The sequence below is a fragment of the Nannobrachium achirus genome, assembly GCF_963921795.1.
Source record: "Nannobrachium achirus genome assembly, chromosome: 13".
NCBI lineage: Eukaryota > Metazoa > Chordata > Actinopteri > Myctophiformes > Myctophidae > Nannobrachium > Nannobrachium achirus.
The window spans coordinates 42999263-43014140 of record NC_137833.1 but is presented as its reverse complement, the minus strand read 5'-3'; the positions used below and the strand labels follow the sequence as shown (position 1 = coordinate 43014140).

At 39.7% G+C, this 14878-nt stretch overlaps 1 protein-coding gene across 1 annotated transcript in view; it reads right to left on the bottom strand.

Annotated features, from left to right (window-relative positions):
- Nucleotides 1–14563: 14563 nt before the first annotated feature.
- LOC308297120 (urokinase-type plasminogen activator-like) overlaps nt 14564–14878 on the bottom strand; it is a 5523-nt gene continuing 5208 nt past the window's right edge. The window contains exon 11 of the mRNA XM_080740534.1: nt 14564–14878. This exon is cut by the window's right edge and continues 328 nt beyond it. The gene's annotated coding sequence lies outside the window, so the exon portion shown is untranslated.

The following is a 14878-nucleotide window of genomic DNA, read 5'->3' as shown; positions in this document are numbered from 1 at the left end:
CAAAACTGGCATGGGTTCTGCATGGTTTGCCTTTGAAACCAATGGCATCATATAGCTATCTTGATACTCGATAAGCGGATAGTGCGTACATTTTGTTATCAGGATGGAATATGACATATCTGACAGATCTATCTTGATAGCAGATGCTTTTATCCACATTCACTTATAAGTGCAAGAACAGCATATTAAGCAGAGAAAGCATGAACTCTAGTTTACAAATTGTTTTAGTGTAAAATTGGTTTTGTGCGATTTATATGAAAATTGTTTTCAAGGACAATAATTGCCCATGAAAGCAATTGTAATTGTAATAACAAGAATTCTGTTTTGTTTTGTATCAAGATACCAATGCTGGCATGGGTTCTGCATGGTTTGCCTTTGAAACCAATGGCATCATATAGCTATCTTGATACTCGAAAGCAATTTTACAGGGCAAATCAATGTCTATTTCATGAGTGTTTTACTCATTATGCCATGTAATTAGAAATTAAATGATAATTACCTGTGGAACAGTTTTAGGCTGAATTCACATACACATAGCCTATACTGTACACAGGCTCACTTACACATGAAACATGAACATGCATGATGGATCCTGTTTGGTTAATTGCGGTTTAGTTGCGACTGTAAGGTCGCAGTTTAGTAGTATCAAAACCTCCACCGGCCGTCCGTCGGTCACACGCCACACGTCACACCTTTGCCCTGCTCATATCTCCGCATCAGTATGACATCACACTGCTGACATCAGTATGACATCACACCGTACACAAATGACCCTTATATAAGACCGGCATTGTCTGACCTCACAAGCCCCATATTTGGACACGAACAACATATAACTCCATATGTTAAACAGTTGGTTGCTAGGGTAAAAAACATGGTTGCTATGGTAAACAGCTGGTTGCTAGGGTAAACAGTTGGTTGCTAGGGTAAAAAACATGGTTGCTATGGTGAACAGTTGGTTGCTAAGGTAAAAAAAAAACATGGTTGCTATGGTAAACAGTTGGTTGCTAGGGTAAAAAAATGGTTGCAGTGGTGTCCGGTAAGAACTTAACCGAGATGCCTTGAATCGTATGGAAGGCTCTGAAGTCTTGTTGGGAGAACTAGCTGAGTATTGGAGATGGTTGGATGTGATGATAAGCTATAAGCCAACCCTGGTGATAAGGTCTGAGTCGAAGAATGCTGCTTTCCTGGCAAGAATTGCCCCTTTATACTGTAGGGCTTGTTTGTGTATTGTATGACATCACGCCACATCATCGGCTGAGGACTGTGTGATGTCATCATATCTCCATATATGGAGACATAAGTTGTTCAAGCCCAAATATGGGCTGGTGAGGTCAGACTTAGTGTGATGCGTAGGGCTCGTTTGTGTATTGTATGACATCACGCCACATCATCGGCTGAGGACTGTGTGATGTCATCATATCTCCATATATGGAGACATAAGTTGTTCATGCCCAAATATGGGCTGGTGAGGTCAGACTTAGTGTGATGCGTAGGTTATCTCCATATATGGAGATTCAACTTCAATGAGTAACCATGGCAAACTGTCAACTGCCCGTATGTCTTGAGCGCAATTGAGAGCCTTCGTTACAGCCGCCCCAGATTTCCCGTGGAAATCTATACAATATCGAGAAGGCTCGAAAGGGTCTTTCAGTCGAACAGGGCAGGAAGACTGATTAACTACTCGACATGATGGACGCCAAAGGACTTCCCCATTTCTTCATGACTTGGAGTTCAGCTGACGTGCAGTGGAACCTGCTCCAACAGACACTACTGCAGTCTGATGGCATGCAACCAGAGCAAGCTGTGGATGACAGTGGCCGTAATCGTACTTGGGATTTGTTGATGTAAATGTTCACATAGAGTGTAATAATTGGTAAAACAAACTTTTGGCCTATTTGTGCCTATTTGTGCAACCAGTAAGACTCCCGATTAGGGAGTCTTACTGGTATCAAAACCTCCACCGGCCGTCCGTCCGTCCGTCCGTCGGTCACACGTCACACGTCACACCTTTGCCCTGCTCATATCTCCGCATCAGTATGACATCACACTGCTTGGAGTGTGCCGTCAGGGTAATTTGTGTACAGTGTGATGTCATACTGATGTCAGCAGTGTGATGTCATACTGATGTCAGCAGCTATGTCTCTATATATGGAGTTATATGTTGTTCGTGTCCAAATATGGGGCTTGTGAGGTCAGACTTAGTGAGATTCGTCGGTTATCTCCATATATGGAGGGAGAACCAGCTTATGAGCCGATGAGTTGTGTCAGAGTCGAGATCCTGCTTGCATCTAATCTGTCGGTAGATAATGCCGGTCTTATATAAGGGTCATTTGTGTACGGTGTGATGTCATACTGATGTCACAGTGTGATGTCATACTGATGTCAGCAGCTATGTCTCTATATATGGAGTTATATGTTGTTCGTGTCCAAATATGGGGCTTGTGAGGTCAGACTTAGTGAGATTCGTCGGTTATCTCCATATATGGAGGGATGTGTTGGTTATCTCCATATCTGGAGATTCAACCTTCAACGATTTTGACATCTTGTTACTAATCTGTCGGTAGATAATGCCGGTCTTATATAAGGGTCATTTGTGTACGGTGTGATGTCATACTGATGTCAGCAGTGTGACAGGAGATAAGCGACAAACGGTCGCTTATCTCCCGATTAGGGAGTCTTACTGGTATTATTAATATAATATTAATATAGTAGTGTGTACCAATTTGTGTATAACGGTCAAATATCATAATTCTTTAATTGTGCTGTTTGCCACTCTGTGTTCCAAAACAAACCCTGTTACAGCCTTGACACTGTACAAGGGCCTGATATTTAACTGGCAAACCATCTTTAAGTAAACAATCTTTAGCCTTATGGAGTGACGGCAGGAAGCTGTCAACAACAAGATTGCACCATGTCAACAACTCTGTTGTGTTCTGACCACTGATAAAGGTCAGGTCAGCCGATGAGGTGACCACGGTCACCTATTACATCATACTGGTTCACAGTAACTATATAAAATCATGTCAACTGTCCATTAGCCAGAGAGAAGGCACTATGGGTGAATGGCTGTACTGTACTGTACGTTGACCTCTGCACTATTCTTTCAATACAACTAACAGAAAAACTGACTTGCACTGGTGTGTGGTCTCCTTTCTTGTGTCTTCAATCATTATGGGATATTCTTTGACTCTGACTGACTGTGTTTTTACTCTTCTGGGAAATGGTTTACTTTCTAAAGGAATTACAAATATGGGAATTAAATCAAAAACCCATCAAATGGCCCATTCGATCGCCGGATCAGCTCAGAGGAGATATTGGGGACTCAACTTGGACAGTTGGGACAGTTTTCTTTTTAACCTCATCCTTCCCTGCTGCTGGAACCAGGAGTTTCTGCCCCAGCCGGACACAGACAGTCTCTCTCTCCCCACATCTCTCCGCACAGAGACTTGACCTTGAGACATGCTTCATCCCCACACACTAAGTCCTAATTCATCACAATCCAGGGGTCATACGTTTGTACCTGCTAAGTTAGAGACTAGCTACCTCTAGCCCAAGCTGCGTTTTGATTGTTTAATGTTTTGTTTTTATTCTATTGTTTTGTCGCTTTTTGTTACATGTTTGAGGACATAGCAGCCGTTTGGCCACAGAGATTGCTTGTCCAAGTTGGTGTATTAGCACAAGACTTCAGTTAGATTTCATTTATGCTCCAGAACAGACGTTCTGACGGAAATCTTCATGTGTGTTGAGCCAGAACATATTTTGTTCTGAAGGAAGTCTTTTCGGCCAGTGCGATACCCAATAACGGCTGATTCCAGCCACTTAATCACATAAGAAAAGCTGTGGTTATTTTATCAATAATTACTTTACGCTTACATGTCTTGTTTCGTCTTAGTCTCGTTCTTATTTTATTTATTTTTTAATTTCCGTCTCAGGCCAGCTGAGATGTTAAAAAAAGGAGCTTTTTATCTCAGAGACTCTCTATCCACTCCATAACTCTGTGAGCGCTCCCAAGAACATTTTAAATAAACATGACCATTCGAGCTAAAGAAGCCCCCTGCTCCGAGAAGCAGTGTTTTAATTGTGTAAAACCTGGACACAGATGAGATGTTACAATCTAAACCCAGAACCTCCTTTTAACCCGGACCTCAAGTCACTCTGGAAGATCATCGGGGACTCCCATTTATCAGCACTGCCTAAAACAGCCAATACCCAGACCCAATCATTTCCTGGAACATTTCAATGGATGTGTGTGGAGCTGCGGAGAAATCGGACATTGCCACTGGATGCCACTCAAACCTCACACACTGTGACTTTCTGGCTTACAATGTCTCTAAAAGAACAAACACTCGTTCAACCCTGGGGACGCCCAGATTATGGTACTATATTTTGTTTACTTTTGACTAAGTACGACTTCTTAATGATGATTTCTTACTGACAAACCCATGTGTTAAATGTATGATATATTGTCTGTGTTTGAAAAGACCTTTGGTATCCTCTCTAATCCTATTTTTCTCCCCTGGTTATAACCTTGGTTTGTCTATTATGAAAGAGAAAAAAAAGAAAATCAATCAAACCAAGGTGAAGTGAGCGGTGCTACGGGATTCATGTGTTCTGTGCAGTACTGTACTGTACAGTGTGCTGCATGCTTGGCTTATGCTGCTGGCTTGCGCTTATGCTTGCCCGCGCTCGCTTGACCCATGCTTACATTTTGGTCTGCTGTTGCCCATGGCTTATTATTGTTTAATTTTGAAAAACTATGAGGGGATTGCTCGATAACCATGTTTTTATTTAATTTTTCTTATTTTATTTTGAGAGGCTACGAGTCGCTTCTCAGCATTTTTACTCTGTGTTTGACCTTGCTCCTCTCTCTCTCTCTCTCGCTCAAAAGGGGTTTCATTCGCTCTTGTTACGACTCCTAATGCCTTGTTTTTCATTCCAATTTATTACTCAATAACAACCAACGTTGGGATATATTTGAATCTATTTCCATGCCCCTAACGTCTTAATTGTTTTTCCATCAATGACAGGTGGTAGGGATTATTTTTACTTTATTTAATTGTATGGGACTGGATGGACTTGACCTTGGCAGAACAGGTATAGGTGGAACTTCACTAACTCGCTACCAACTTGACTAACTGACTAACTTATCAGGACACTCGCTACCACTTCGGCAGATCAGGTGACTGACTGACTGACTGTTTTATTTCAATTTTATTCTAACCAGATTAATTTCATGACTGTTTTATTTCAATTTTATTTTAACAGTTTTCTCCCGTCCTCCTGTTTTGTTGTGAAAAACACTATTTCCTGTAACAACTGAACGCTGGCTGACTTGTTGAGATTGTTAAGAATTATTTAGTAATCCTGTTCTTTTAAACCACATCTTATGGACATGAACCAAAAACGTTTACTTTCACCAATATTTGCCAAAATCCATTTTAACACATGACTGCAGTATGTGTTAAAAAGGAAAAGAGGCTTATCAGTAATCATGTCCTATTTATTATTATCATTATTATTACCCTTATTAATATTACCCTCTGTCTGTCAAAAAGGCCCAGTTTTATGCTGACCTTTATTTTTTTTATTTTCTCCCCAGTCGTTTCTTTTCTGGTTTGTTTATCTTTCTTGGTTTATTTTGGGTAATCCTTTATCCTCTTTACTTGAGTATTGAGAATTCCTGTTTACTCTCATCTGTCCCTCACTCCCTCGCTGTAGTCGACGCAGGTGGGGGACTCAGGAACAATGCCTAAATTAATTTAATATGTTTAATTGTTAAGTTTGATACTGTAATTGTCATTTATTTTTCTGATGACTCTACTCTGTGAGAATGAGCATGAGTGTGTGTGTGCGTGCGTGCACTTGTGTGTGTGTGTGTGTGTGTGTGTGTGTGTGTGTGTGTGTGTGTGTGTGTGTGTGTGTGTGTGTGTGTGTGTGCTGTTTGGGTTTCTACACCAACCCCCACCTTATCTCTTTCACTCCCTCTCCCCCACTCTTGTGTGAGTGTGTGCGTAAGTGTGCGTGTGACTGTGATTCATGCCTGTTGAGGTGAGTGTGTGTGTGTGCGTGCACTTGCGTGTGTGTGTGTGTGTGTGTGTCTGTCTGAGAGCAGCGTGTGTGTGCCTGTCTGCTAGAAGACATCTGCCTTCAAGGTCAGATGGTCTGTGTGTGTGAGATTATTTAGACTTTCTCTCTTTCAGTTACCCATAAATCTCTTGTTTGGAACTTCCTGTTCCCTGGTTACCACCAGTAAGACTCCCTAATCGGGAGATAAGCGACCGTAGGTGGCTTATCTCCACAAATAGGGCAAAAATTTGTTTTTCCCAAATCTTCCTGATCCATGTTGATGACATGAGTGTAGACATGCTGTGTAGTGATATTCGTGATTTTAGGGCAAAAACTGTAGGAGCAGTGTCCAAAAATGTGTTTTAAAAATCGGCCTGAAGGTGGCGCTAGAATAGGGCCATGTGAGAAATGAGGGGTGGGGTCTCCGCGTTGCCTTGGCGGACGAATAGGTACCGGCCCCGGCTCTCCCGGACGCTCCTAGCCCGAGTTACGGCATTTTATGTGCGCTGCAGTGGCAGGGGGTCCTCCACTGGGGGCGCCACCACTTTTGCATCCGTTCTGGAGCACCAGGAGTCGGTGGTCCCCGGGAATTCCCCGTGAGCAGCCCCGTTGGGGTGGTCATTTGGTCATTTTTGCACATTTGGTCATTTTTTACATCTGGGGGTCCCCCAGGGACCTGGGGGTCCCTGGGGCTCCGGGGGTCCTTGGAGGTTGTAGTTTGGCAGGCAAGGAGTGTGTGTGTAAAATCTGGCATGGATCGGGTCAACGGGTGCGGAGATATAAGCAGGGAAAAAGTGTGACGTGTGACGTGTGAGCACATTTGGTCATTTTTTAGATCTGGGGGTCCCCCAGGGACCTTGGGGTCCCTGGGGCTCCGGGGGTCCTTGGAGGTTGTAGTTTGGCAGTCAAGGAGTGTGTGTGCAAAATTTGGCATGGATGGGGGCAACGGTTGTGGAGATATGAGCAGGGCAAAAGTGTGACGGACTCACTGACTCACTGACTGACTCACAGACAGCCCGTGGAGGTTTTGGTAGTAAATGCGACCTACGGTCGCAATATCAACCTTTAGACCCCATTGCTGAGAAGGACACAAGGTCGCTTCTCGCCCTTAAGGCGTATTACTTAAGCACTGACAGTGCAACTGTCCCTCTTCTCACTGCTACTGTATGTGTACAGTGTATGATTTAAAGCCCTTTTTATTGATTTGAATAATTGAAATTATTTTATTTAACTTTTATGTCACAACTATTGTTGTAACAAAAGGGGGGTGGGTTTAATATATTTTAATTTTGATTTAATAATATATTTTAATTGATTTCTTTCATATCTTCATTTTCTGATTTGATATTTTCTATTCTGATTTCATATTTTCACATTTCACTTTGTCGTTTCATTCCATTTCAGAATATATATTTCATTTTGTGTTGATTCAAAATGCTTAACCATGTTTAAATCTGTTTCCCCTTATCAGAACAAACTTATTATTAGACACAACTCGTGTCTCCTTTGGTGATGTATACCTAAATCAACTCAAAACATTTCTATACATAAATACACACAATGGTCTTAACTTCCAAATAATTCTGATGTTTATTTTATTTTTCAGATTAATTGATTTATCCATTGGACAGACTGTCCATATCACTTCCCATGTCCTGTGAGGAAGGATCATTTTTCGTGAGTATGAGGATTTAAGTCACCTGAGTTCCTATACATTTTTGTTAATATTTACAGTTGTCTTGTCACAACATACTCTCTTCTTTTGATAAGATCTCATAGCCTCGTCCTGGAAATGTTAAATACTGGAATGTTATATTGGTTATAAAACCTCACTGAAATGATGAGGACAAAGGTCCTACCTTACTGTTGTGGAGTCAAAAAGGTCCACCTTCCTGGCTGGGACATATTGCGGAGATCATAGGTCAAGCAAGGGGATGGAACCATGACCGCTCCACCACACTAACCAAATTTCAAAATTCTACATTCGACAATATCAGGTGATGTAACTTCACCAAACAAATCAAAACTTCTAAAATATATATATATATATATATATATATATATATATATATATATATATATATATATATATATATATATATATATATATTCTTCTCTTTCATTGAATGCACTCTTTGTAGTGCACCCTCCATCAAATCAGGTGAGGCTGTGAAGAAACTTTGGAAAGATTCTAAATTTAGTTATTGATGGATAAAAGGAGATTTCCTTTTCCAATCAATATATTTCAAGGAACGTGTGATTTTCTCCTCACTCTCATAAATATATTCTAACTCATGTTAACTAAACAGGCCCCAAATTATAAGAGTTAATTATTTATATCATGAATACTGATTTAAATACCTTTGGAAATATACAGTTCTTTGACTCTCCTCTTTAAAACTATCGAAATGTTTTTGACTTAAAGTGTTCAATTATTATGTTCTGATTCAAATACTTTTAAAAAGTTTAACCCATGTCTTCTTCCCTTGTTGTTTAGTATCAAAATACTTTCAGGTCTAGTATTTTCTGTATTTTAAAATACAAAATACTTTTTTAATGTAATTTAATTCTGAAATTAACACAATTAAAACATTTACACAGGTGGAATAAATAGTAAATACAACATTTAAAAAGTGTGCCTTTCGGAGCAGAGGTCTCCACCAGGCCGGGTTGCCAATCAAGGCCTGAAAAATATAGCCACTTGGGATGGGATCTGAACATTTTAACATACAGACCCCCCTCAGATGAAACAAATCTGTGCAAACATAGCTGTTTACGTCCCAAACATCCCATTGCATGTTATAGGCAATATATATTTATACATATTGTATATATATACAGGGGTGCAAAAAGCAAGTGCAAAACAGCGCTGGAATCTCTAAAAAGCTGAGGAAGAGAGCTCAGAGGCCCATCAGTCAGTGAGAAAGTTGGAAAGTGTGTGTTTGAGTGTGAAGAAAGGGTTGATGTTCTTTTCATTCGTCTGTCATTCAATGTTATATATACTTTAATGGTTTCCTGTGGAAATAAGCTTAGTCTTTTCATGGATCTCCTTTTAGTAGACCTTGTACCAGTGAACTGTACCTTCATGAAACTGTACCTTTTCCTATGCAAACTTCTAATAAAGTCTTCAATCAATCAATCAATCAATCAATTCTTGGCTTATTTGATTTCTAAAGAAGGTATATTTAAATATCAAAAGAGCACAATACTTACATAAAACTATTTAGGAAATTTGGCAACGTTGATACGTCGTAAATTAACTGTAAACTATAAGCACCACTTAATCATCTGTGCTTCATGCAGCTTGTCCTTGAGGCCAAAAGCATAATATCAAGTTAATCTTTGCTTGGCCATTGGTGATGATCACATTGCAACAGGCACATGTATACTCTACATAGTTAGTAGTTTGCATTTGGGTGGGTGACGTGACGTAGCGTTTTCGCTGTCCTCGGTGTCAAACATGTATAAATAAAAAATATATTTGTCAAAAACCTTCTGAATATTGTGCAGGACATTAAGCTTTATGTGAACTTACTCAAGATTAAAACATTTCATTCCTCATTTCTTCAGAATCTTCAACCAAACATGGTAAATGTCATCTGGTGTGACTGTCCCGACCTTGTTTCTCAAAGTGGGAACTTGAATAAAACTAAGAAAAAGAATTGCTAAAATTCATTTAAAAATGAATTTAGGCAAAAGAAAATGTCTATTTGTGAGCCTATATCTTTTCAAAGTCCAAGCATAATGTTTTCAGTCATTTCTGATCAAAAAGATTTTGTCCCCCAAACCAAAATCATCTGGTGTGACACTAGTTTGGAAAAATTAAACAGGCAATAATTTGGACACCTACTGGGCTAGAGAGGTCCTTCTTCTGTAAGGCTATTCAGCACTCCCAGCACAACTGCAAGACAGGTGTCTGAGGCGAGTTATGATTTTAACATTTTCATGAAATGCCATCTTGTTGAAACTTTGACAAGTGTGGCACTTCTGGATGTCATCTGGTGTGACACCTTTTTCATTAATAAAGCAAAAGTTATTTGAAACTTTGGTCATAATTACATGTAAATCTAGGTTGTTTTGTTATAGCTAGCATGTTGTTAGCATGCTAATGTGTACCTGGTAGCCTCAAGGTAGTCCTAAATGCAGAAAACGTCATCTGGTGTGACACTTCGTCATCTGGTGTGACATATCTGCTTGTCACGCCAGATGACTTGATTGTCACACCAGATGATATATACTGTATTTTCCTACAGACATAACAATAAATAACAAGTCCCATGTTTCTTTTGTCCATTTAAAACATTTTAACATGTTTAAAACAACGTTTTAAACATTTTTACATAATTTAATTTAGCTTCATTCGGTGATACAGCAAATTCATCAGACAGAGCAGAAACCCCTTCACAGAAACCTAAACCTTATATTGTGGTAACACTTTATAATAACTATCCGTTATAAGCAGTTAATATAAGACACTTGACAACAGAAAATGGGTGGTACAGAAAATGTGATTTTATTATTTCCAAAATACACAAACATACTGTATAGTGATGAATGAATGGATATGGAGGAAGGGCATTTAAACAAAACCATAGCTGTTCTTATCCTTACTTGGATACAGCAAAACAAAAAAAAAGAAGGAAAAAAAGTAGGACTACTAGTTATAGATTTAGCACAATTCAAATAAATTGATTAATTTGGACTCACTGATGTGTTCAACCAGAGGCTCAGTGCGATTGCAAGTCATCAGCTCAACTGGCTTCATCAGGTGAAGCAGTTCAGACACATCAAGGAGAGCATCCAACCCAATGAAATGGTCTTGCATATAGACTTTTCTGAGAACTATGCATGTAAACTAAACACAGAGATTCAGGCATTTCATTTTGGTGGCAATAGGCAGCAGGCAACAGTGCATACCGGAGTTGCCTACTCAGTCAGTGGCTCCCAGTGCTATGCCACCATTTCACAGTCCTTACGCCATGATGAGCGTGCTGTGTGGGCACACATCAAGCCAGTTATTGATGATTTCCGAGGAAAACAAGACAATGCAATTGACACCCTGCATGTCCTCAGTGATGGGCCAGCAACCCAGTACCGGAATCGCACAAACTGCTTCCTCATGAGCAGCATTCCTTATACATGGGGATTCAAGAGGGTCACCTGGAACTTTTCAGAGCGTTCCCATGGAAAGGGCGCACCTGATGGTGTGGGAGGGGTGCTGAAGCGTAAGGCAGACATGTATGTCCTCGGAGGCAGTGACCTACAAACACCGAGGGATCTGTGTGAGTATTTACAGAAGTCCTCTGAAAAAGTCACTGTCATGTGGATCGAAGAAGAGAAGATATCCAACATGGATGAAATGGTCCCTCCATCAGTGCGTCCAGTGACTGGCATCAGCACTACGCACCAGGTTCTTTCTATCTTCCCGGGAAAGATAGTTTACAGAGACCTGAGTTGTTTCTGCCAGTTTCCACAGATCTGCACCTGTCACAACCCACGGAAATTACAGTTCGACCAAGTCTCCAGGGCTGAGGTGCCAGGTGACAAGACAAGTGATGAGTAAGTATAACTAAATCATTCTCTTTGCCAATTTTATGATACCTGTAATTGTACCTGTTTAATGACAATAAAGTAACTTATGTCATCCATTCATTCCTTTTCTTCCTTAACTAAGTGGTGGCCCATCTGCGGAACTGCCCCCTTCCCAGGTCAGCTGCAGGCCCAAAACAGCTTCCGGAGCTCAGTGAGTATAACATACTTGGCAAACTTGAGGACTTGCTAGTAATTACATTTTACTACTAAAAACAATCTACCTGACAAATAAATTACATTTAAATGTCTCCTCCTGAAGGTCTTCTACTCAGGTGCTGGACACAAGTGCATCTATTGGAGAGGCCCAAGCTGAGGATTCAGACACCTCCTCAGATGAATACACACAAGGACAGTTTGTCATAATCAAATATGAGGGAAAGCCATATGTGGGGCAGATTGTTACCATTAATAAGGAGGGGCTAGAGATAAACTGCATGAATCAACTTGGAAAAATGAAAAATGGTTTTGTCTGGCCCAAGGGGCGAGACTGCATTTTCTACAAAGAGCAGGAAGTTGTCTGTGGCATAGCAGAACCGCAACAGGGCAAACGGTTTGCTACCCTCACCAAATGTGACTGGCTGATGTACAATACAGTCTAAATGTCTAGATACCCTCACCAAATGTGACTGGCTGATGTACAATGCAGTCTAAATGTCTATTCTAATCTAATCTAATACTTTTGTACTTTCACTCACTGGACTGGACAATGAGGTAAGGTAGGACCCGAGACAAACATAGCGAAAATAGCTGATCTACAAGCTCTCAACGCATTGTGCTGCGAGAGCTTGTAGATCAGCTATTTTCGGAGTTGCACAACCCAGCACTCTTTAGCTAGTGGAGATGTGGTGTAACGACATGATTCGTAAATACATTTGTTCAACTCAAAATGCTGTGTTCAAGTTCAGGAGACTTCGGAAAAAAGTAATACACCTGAATGCTGAGTTGTTTCCAATAATTGGTGTTAATAAAATGTTGCCTTGGCTCCCAGTGTGGCTATGCACCTTATTGTCTCTTTAAGATCCTTCTGCCGTGGGCCGGCAGAAGACTTAGGTGTGCGTAGCATTCCTGTGCACATCCTCATCATCCATCTACTACTACAATTCTTTGTTATCCTATGTTAAGGCCCAACAATACTATCCTGTTCAGAAATATTAAGGCCATGTTATTTAATGTTAAAGCAATTTTACTGTTGCTGTTTTTCCTGGGTAATTGTTTAATCAATCAGTAAAGTTCAGTACTCACTAATAGGTAGGTTAAAACACAGTTTGCTTTGACACATGAAGATATGGTCATCTGGTGTGACACTAAGTCATCTGGTGTGACATTCCAAATAGTGAGAAATCATACCTTTATTAATGATGAAACCGAAAAAATGTGTATGGTTTACATAGAAAATAGTATCAGGAAGAGTCACAAATATTTGTGTAATTTTAAAGAAAGTTTTTGTCAGAATAAAATTAAAATATGTTGAAAGATCGACAACATGGGCCTCACACAGAGTGTTGATTATGAAAAAAATATACAGATTCAATTAATTTTCACAAAACTATAGTGGATCACAGGTTAGTTATGATAAAGGACTTTGATAAAGTGAGTAACTTAAGAAAGGTGTACTCCATTTTCATTTTATGAACAATTATTGTCATGTCACACCAGATGACGGTTTTAGGCACAAGTACAACAAACTGCTCAATAAAGTCTGATTCCAATAAAATATCTAAAAACAAAATGTGTTTCCATAAAGTTGAGAGTGAGTAGAACAAAAGTAAATGATCTTTATGCCTGCTATTTAAAGTTTTTTAAAAAACATGTTTTTTGGGGCGTCACGTCACTGACCCATTTACATTGCACATCATGATCCAATCAAAAGGTGCAGTGATGAAAATATAGGTCTACTGTATATCATACAGGATGCTTTGGTCTACTGGCCTGGCGAGCCCATTATACTCTATTGGCAAGCCAGTCTGATAATGTGTACTCACTCGGTTCCTCCCCAGTAATGAGTGAGTGGCATGCCAGGTTATTGGTCTACTGTTAGACCAAAATGACATGAATGACATCTGGCAGAGAACCATATAGATTAACTCTTACCACGAATGGAGAAGGAAACCTGTCCAAACTGTCTTACCACCAGCACCACAGTGACTCCTATGGTTCATCAGATGCATCTGCTGCAGATACATATTCCTGCTGTTAATTTATTCTCATAATATCACATAATATAGCCTATCTCACAAATTATCGCACTAAAGGATGACACAATTTTCATGTTTTCATCATATGGGGTGGCAACTTCATGGAGGACTTTATCATCTTATGTTGTATTTAGGTTATCTCTCCTGTCTGGATCAGTGGCGTCAGTTCAGAAAAAGCTAAGGTATGGCAACATGACATGTTGCCTAACTTAGCAACAGGCATGATACATTTATTTTAACCAACCTTATGTTGAGACACTACTGAGTTGCTGCCAAATACTGTTGCTCAACAGCACCCTCTAGTGTTTTGCAGAAAAAATACTGCTAATCACTGCCAAGTGAATAACAGCAAAATAACCTCATCTGCCAGACTCTTCATATACTGTCTGTATGAAGCTATCTGTCATTTCATATAATATTTTATCTATATCTATGTTTTTTTTTACATATCATAGTACATATAACCCGTCATGGCTCCAACCAACCCTCCTGAGAATGTAGCTATATGTCATTATTTGCTCTTCAGCTCCGAAATGAGAGCACAAATGAGGCAAGTACAGGAAGATCGTGTTTATTTATATTTATTAGCATTCATCATTACATCAAAAATATTTAACAGTAGGTCCAGCCTTCTACAACACAAGAAAGGTTTTATAAAACAAAATTATTTATCTGTAAAAAAGGCATAAATATGATTGTGTGCTATTGTGTTTTTCCCAACACTTTTGTTTTGAACAAAATGATTCACAATTGAAAGGTGCATGAAAGTATTATGCGCATAATATACTGTACCCGTTCAGGCTGATATATAAAAATATAATTGTAACCGAAGCGACAATCAGTACAGTATTATGTACACTGGAAAATCTATAAAAAAATAAAAATAAAAATAAAAACCTTTTTTTTTTTACAACAGCAATAGCAGATGAGCAAGCTCACATGTCACAATGTGCCGCATTGTGAGCTTGAAGATCAGCTATTGCCACTCATTGTTGTATAGGGCTTAAGAGTGTCGAAAATTA